Source organism: Protobothrops mucrosquamatus, unplaced genomic scaffold (assembly GCF_001527695.2).
Source record: "Protobothrops mucrosquamatus isolate PMUCROS unplaced genomic scaffold, P.Mucros_1.0 scaffold4694, whole genome shotgun sequence".
In the NCBI taxonomy this organism is placed as follows: Eukaryota; Metazoa; Chordata; class Lepidosauria; order Squamata; family Viperidae; genus Protobothrops; species Protobothrops mucrosquamatus.
The window spans coordinates 39,764-46,983 of record NW_015390589.1 but is presented as its reverse complement, the minus strand read 5'-3'; the positions used below and the strand labels follow the sequence as shown (position 1 = coordinate 46,983).

The window sequence follows — 7,220 nt, the reverse complement described above, 5'->3', positions numbered from 1 at the left end:
ACCCCATTGGAGAAGCGCGGCCAGGGACTTGTGGCCATGGAGCCTCCCGGGGAAACCCTGGGATCCCTGCTGGGAGTGGCCCGCTGGAGGCTCCGCTGAGCGGGCGAGCCCTCCCGCAAGCCGCGGCCCAAGGGAGACCAGCCCCTGCGATCCCCAGCCAGATCGACCATTGGACCCGCTGGCCAGGAAGGCGCGCCAGAGTCCAGGCTGCCGGGAAGGAAGAAGGAGATTCAGCAAAGGTAAGAGAGGAGCCGCCTCCTGGGGCCCAGCGCTGGCGGCGGCTTCCTTGCCCTCCTCTTCCTCCTCCCCTTCCTCCTGCTGCCCCAAGGCGGCTCGAGCAGGCGCCGAGGCAAAAGGGGTTCCTGAGGGGGAGCAGCCGGGCTGGCAGAGGGGCTGGCAGGGGCCACGCGGCACCAGCCCCCACCGTGGCTCCATCGGATGGGCGGAGGGTGAGGCTGGGCAGCACGTAGTCCAGGTTGGGGCGGTGGCGGCAGTTTTCTCGCCCTTCTCCTCCCCTTCTTCCTCCTGCTGCCAAGGCAGCTCGGGCGGGCTCTGGGGAAAGAAGGGTGCCTGGGGGGGAGCAGCCAGGCTGGCGGAGGGGCTGGTGGGCCACGCGGCACCAGCCCTCACCACAGCTCCATTGATGGAGGACGAGGCCGGGCAATGCGGAGTCCCAGCGGGGGCGGCGGCTGGGTCGGGGGTGGCAGGGACCCCCAACGATGCAGCTGTGGCCGCCGGAGCCGCTGCCTCCCATCCTGCTCCCCCTCCCCGCCCATTCGGCTGAGGACGCGGCGGGGGTGGCAGCCGGGCCAGGGGCGGCAGCTGGGAACTCTGACGATGCTGCCATGCTGCCGCCACTGCCGCCAAAGCCGCTGCCTCCCGTCCTGCTCCCTTTCCCCGCCCGTTCGGCTGAGGACGCGGCAGGGGCGGCAGCTGAGCCAGGGGCGGCGGCGGGAAACTCCGACGATGCTTCCGTGCTGCCGCCGCCGCTGCCAAATCCGCTGCCTCCCATCCTGCTCCCCCTCCCTGCCCGTTCGGCTGAGGACGCGGTGGGGGCGGCGGCCAGGAACCCCGACGATGCTGCCGTAAGAGAGAGAGAGAAAGAGAGAGAAGAAAGAGAGCGAAACAGAGGAAAAGAGAGAGGAAAGAGAGAGAGAAAGAGAAAGAGAGATGAAAGAGAGACAAAGAGAAATGGAGGAAACAGAGAAAGAGAGAGAGAGAAAGAAAGAGGAGAAAGAGAAAGAGAAAGAGAGAGAAACAGGAAAAGAGAGAGGAAAGAGAGAAAGAGAAAAAGAGAAGAAAGAGAGAGAGAAGAAAGAAAAAGAGAGGAAAGAGAGAAAGAGAGAGAGGAAAGAGAGAGAGAAAGAGGGAGAGGAATGGCACTTCTCCAACCAGGCTGGGGGAGCCGGCGGAGCGGCCTTCCTGCCCCCCCTCCCCAGCCAGCTGGATGGGGGGTTGGGGGTCACCACAACATGAGGAACTGTATTAAAGGGTCGTGGCATTAAGAAGGTTGAGAACCACTGTTTTAAATGGTTTATCTCCAAATCTTTCTGGGAGACACAGCCTTTCTATTTTCTACATAGTTAAAATATTCAATATAATATTAATGCTGCATACAAATGCACCAGACCTGCTGTGAGCTAAGAAAAAAAAGGAAACATTCTTCTCTGAACAAGATAGGAGCCAAAAACTTTATATTTATTAATTTTCCATCACAAAAGGACTGAAATTGGGCCAGGAAAAGTTATAAATACAGCAGTTAAAATACAAGTTGGCAGGGAGGAAGATAGAAACATTTCCCCCCCTTGTGGTAGAGTATAATTTAGGCAAGGTTTTAAGAAAACATAAAAGAAAGAGGGCAGCTTTGGATTTTCAGATCTGGCCCTCTAATGGGATAATGCAACTTCATTAAATATTAGGAAAAGCAAGTTCCTTTTTGATCAGAGGAAGGACACCCAAATTTGTTAATTTGTAAAAGATACAAAGAAACTGGATTCACTCTGATGAGCATAAATCTATCTATAAATCAGATATACACATTTTATGAAGTTGGATAGTATTATTATCTTGCAAGTCCGAAAGAAACAGTTCATGCATGTGTAGATATAACCATTCTAACTGTTTAAGCCGGTTTTAGAATATAAGTATATGTAGTTTAGTCAGCTTTGAGGTAGCAAGATCTACTGTGCAAAATGGTTGTGCTGCTTTGTCTGCTTTCTTCCTTTGTTCTTCTCCATGGCTCTGCTGGCAAAGAAGAGTGAAGAGGAGGAAAACTATTCATTTTCATCTATACTAGGGAGTCAATACTCCTACTAGGAGGTAAAAAACAAGGCCTCGTCACTTTTCAATTTGTAACGGATTCTTCCATTAAGCTGGTTCGGGCAGGTAAGCTGGCCAATTGGGAAGTAGTTTGCAAAGAACAAACACAGACAATGACAAGTAGATCTTCCAATGAAAAACACTGGGGCTAACCTGGTTATCTCCGAGACCGCCTTCTGCCTCAGATTACCTCTCATCGGCCGATACGCTCCCACAGAGAGGGTCTCCTCAGGGTGCCGTCAGCCAGACAGTGCCGGCTGGCGACCCCCAGGGGGAGGGCCTTCTCGGTTGGAGCTCCCACCCTATGGAACGAACTACCCCCAGAGATCCGGGTGATCCCGGATCTCCCCTCCTTCCGCCGCGCCCTCAAGACATGGCTATTTAAGTTGGCAGGACTGGCCTAAGGGTTATTTTTAGCTTGGTTTTATAATAATTTTTTTAAAAAATAATAATGGCCTAATAATATTTCATTTTAATTAACATTTTAACTTTAGTATTTTTGTATTTATGTATTTGTTTTTAAAAAGGCTATAAGCCGCCCTGAGTCCACAGGGAGAAGGGCGGGGTAGAAATATAAATAATAAATAAATAAATAAATAAATAAATAAATAAATAAATAAATAAATAAATAAATAAATAAATAAATAAATAAATAAATAAATAAATAAATAAATAAATAAATAAATAACTTCCCTGTCAGAAGAAAATGGCTGAAGGACACTTAGGATATTTCTCTTCTACCACAGAATTATATGGATCCAAAATAAGGACGGCCAGATAAGAAGACTTTTCAAATGAGAAAATGATAGGTCAGGCAATGTTTTAGGCTCTCTTTCCCCCACAGCCAAATGCTGAGGACCTGATGCAGCATTTCCCACCAGAAAATCAGGCCTGGTGCATTGACAGGTTCATTGAGACACCACCTTCTTCTGTGGAACAAGAAGAATCAGAGCGAAAGAGTCTGCACTGATGTTTGCATGTTCTGGGAGTTCTCATCTGCACACCGGTGCTGTACATGGACTGAGCCGCCGCCGATGTGCTGGAAATCCACCGCAAAAAGGCCAAACAGCAGGAAGAGGTCCATGGCCATGGCCCATTCACAGTAGGCCGCCTCAGAGTGTAGTTGCAGGGGAAAAAGAGCAACTGCTGAAATTGAAAAGTCAAGGCATCGTAATTTCCAGCTAGTGGAGCCAAATTCACAACAGAGTTGGAGAGGGAGAGATACATTCCAGGGATGGCTTCAGTTTGATGGGAAGTGGAGGAGGATGGTCGTCCCAAAGGTACTTTTTTTCAACAAGCAACTGGACTTTCTTGTTGTTTCTTTGTTTCGCTTCTCGTCCAAGAAGCTTCTTCAGCTCTGACTGGATGGTGGGGAATGGAAGGATTTATACTCCTTTCAGACAGCTGGTCATTTGCATTCGTTTAGAGAGCCGTTGAGGCCATTTGGAGGTTTATCTGTGTCTTCAAGATCAACTGAGTGGTGCAAATGGATGTGGAGCCTTCTTGCAACTGCTGAAAGTGACTGTGTTGTAGGCTGGAGATAGATGATGTTGTATCCCTCCCCCTCTGTTGAGAGAGGGCTGTTCTATGACGACAGAACTGAACAAGCTTCTCGAATGAGAAGCGTAATGTCTTCAAGGAAAAACAGAAAGTCCAGTTGCCTTTTGAAAAAAGCACCTTTGGGACATTCCCTAAGGATCTGGAGACTTCTCTGATCTTGCAACGCTCCCTAAAACATCTTCAGAGAAAATCTCATGAGGCTCATGCCTCTTCCAAATGAATGTTAGGGCAATAGTAACAAGGATTCTACTTCTCCTGTCCCTTCAACCCTAAAGACTGCTAGCTCCACCTCCGCCATCTCTTTCTGCACACCCCTATTCCAGAACTGAAATTCCTCCCCACCCACCCACCCACCCCATGCTCCAGCTGTGCCAATCTCTTATTCAGGATACTGGAAATAAACAAGGCAGAACCACAAAAGCTAAGAAAGAACCGGAGTGGTCTGATCCAGATCCCTCCATGTTTGGTTTCACTTGGTTGGTCAGAAAAGTCTGGATCCAGAAGTAAAGGATGCCAATCACAAAAGCCAAGAAGGCACCCGTCACATGGACTTCCAGTTGGTTATATTGCTGAAAAAGAGGGAAAGACAGAAGGGTCATTCCATGTCCTTAAATATAGAGGAAGAACATAATAGGTAGAGCATAATTATTTATATAGATTGTGCAATCAAATACAGGTAGTCCTCGGCTTATGATCACAATTGAGCCTAACATTTCTGTGGTTGAACGAGACATCTGTTAAGTGAGTTTTGCCCCATTTTACAACCTTTCTTTCCAGGTGTCAAGTGTCAATGCTGCTAATATTGAATATTCTTGCTTTGACAAAATATGGAGAACTGTCTGGTACTTTTAGAGTTAATTCAGATGAGAATGAGAGAGGAGAGAAAAGCGCGTGGAAGGGAACAGAAGTGAATCTTTGCCCTCCAGGTTAATTGGAAGATGTGAATCATGACCCCAAAATAGGGGAGGGGAAATGCCTGGAATGTTATGTGCAAAGGAAAGGAAATTCAGATCTTGGCATTCTCCATGCCGTGCTGACACTCCTTTACACTAATAAAGGCTTTTTAGGTAAAAAAAAATGCCTGAAAGTTCTTTGAAGTGTTTCATTAGTCAGACACATGACATCATGCCAAGATCTACACATTTTTTAAACCAATTAAGGGGTTCCGGACCCCGGTCACTATTCCTAAACTAAAGGGATAGACTGATAAAGATTCGGGGAAGATCTCATTATGGAAGGAGAAAGATGGCTTGAGGCCAGCACCTCGGCAGCAGCAGCTTCCCCAGGGAGGGGAACGACAGCAGCAGCAGCTTCCCCAGGGAGTGGAGCGGCAGCCAGCCAGCCGGGGGAGAAAGAACTCTGGCAGATCTCCCAGCTGGGAGCAAAGACTTCAAAAGCAGAATGGAGAGATAACAAAGTTTTGGGTGAGTCACTGGAAAGATTTCAAAACCCAGAGGTGAAAAGCAGAAATCAATTCCTGGAGAGAGGAGCCTATACCCCTCCCATTGCACATCAGAAAGCCTTTCAGACCCTGTCTTCCCCTGCCAGGGACCCCAACCCTGAAGAGAGAGGGAAATCCAGTCTGATGCATCTGCAGCAATGGGGAGATTGGGTCCCCCAGCAGATGGATGGTCAGCAATCTCTGAGCTTGCCACAGCTAATAGAGGCCTTGCAACAGCTTGGGGTGGTGCAGAAGCCAGGAGATCAGCAGCTGGTGGGAGACCGACCACAGCAGGGAGATTGGCCACAGCCCCTGAACGTGCAACCTCTGGGCATAAATCTGCAGCCAGGATGGGGCCAGCAGCAACAGCCACAGTGGGGGCACCAACAGCCTATAATTGCACCACTTTTCAGAGCAACCTTCGATGGGGACCCAGAGAAGCTGGTTTTTTTCCTCAACCAAGTGCGTTCTCATTTGAATTGCTGGGCCTATCTCTACCCGGACCCGGGGGCCATTGTCAATGTGATTGCGTCCAGCCTAGAGGGAGAAGCATCCGAATGGCTGAACAATTTATATAATGAGCAAGCCCCTGAATTGGAGGACCCCCACCTCTTCCTCCTAGGGCTGAGAGAAAGATTTGAGGACCCATCTATTGGTCTTAAAGCAAGAGAACAAATCCACAAAATAAAACAAGCCGGCAGGCCTGCCCTGGAGTACGTGTGGGAATTTTGCAAGATAGCAGGTCGAATAGAGGGGTGGCCTGAACAATCCCTAATCCATCACTTCATTGAGGGATTAGACGATCATCTCTCTCAGGCCTGCATCTATCGAGCCGTACCTGATCAGCTGCAAGAATGGTACCAGGCAGCAGTGAAGCTAGACGTTCAGCTCGCCCGCTATAAGAAGCCTCCCCCACCTGAATCCGAGCAGCCGCCAGAGCAACCCGGACAGCAATCACCCCCATGAAAACCTCCAACTACTGCGATGGCTGAGAGACCCAGACCATCTGCAGGCCCTCTTGTCACACAATTAACTGAGCCCTTACACCTAGAAATAGGTGCGCAAAGGGAGTTTATTCGCTTCCTAGTGGCTCCAAAAATGACTGAGACTGTGATCCTAGGGCTAGCCTTGTTGGACAAATGGAAGCCATTTATCTGGTGGGAGAAAGGAATGAGAACTGTGAGACTACCTATAGGGCCTAAACCTCCCGCTGATTCAACCAATGTTGCAGGACACCTTAGGCCACCAAATGAGCGAGTGCACATGGCTGCCTCACCACCGCCGAGTGAACCACTCATCCCCAATGAATACTGGGACCTGGCAGAGGCATTTAGTGAAAAAGAATGCAATGCCCTGCCCCCTCACAGACCCAATGCCTGCTCCATCGAACTGGTGCCAGGAGCCAAACTCCCACACCCGAGAATGTATGCTATGTCCCCCCTCGAAATGAAGGAGATGCAGCGATACGTGAACAAAAACCTAGTAAGGGGGTTCATCGAATGGGCCAAATCTACTGTGGGAGCCCCTGTGTTGTTCAAAGAGGAAAAAAAGATGGATCTCTTCGTCTCTGTGTAGACTATAAGGGTCTCAACGCTGTGAGTGTGGAAAATAAATATCCCCTCCCCCTCCTAAAGGACTTATTAACCCATCTGGCTAAAGGGAGTGTCTTCACTAAATTAGACCTGAGAGAGGCATATTACTGGGTGAGAATAAAAGAGGGAGACGAGTGGAAAACTGCCTTCAACTGTCCTATGGGGAGCTATCAGTTCAAAGTCATGCCATTTGGACTACAGGGGGCCCCAGCCGTATTTATGCAGTTGATTAATGAGGTCCTACATGATCACTTGTACAAAGGGGTTTTGGTGTATCTTGATGATATCCTGATATACAGCACGAATAT

At 49.0% G+C, this 7,220-nt stretch overlaps 1 pseudogene; it reads right to left on the bottom strand.

Moving 5' to 3' along the window:
- Window positions 1–3,265: 3,265 nt before the first annotated feature.
- Window positions 3,266–7,220, bottom strand: part of LOC107299223 — a 14,074-nt pseudogene continuing 10,119 nt past the window's right edge.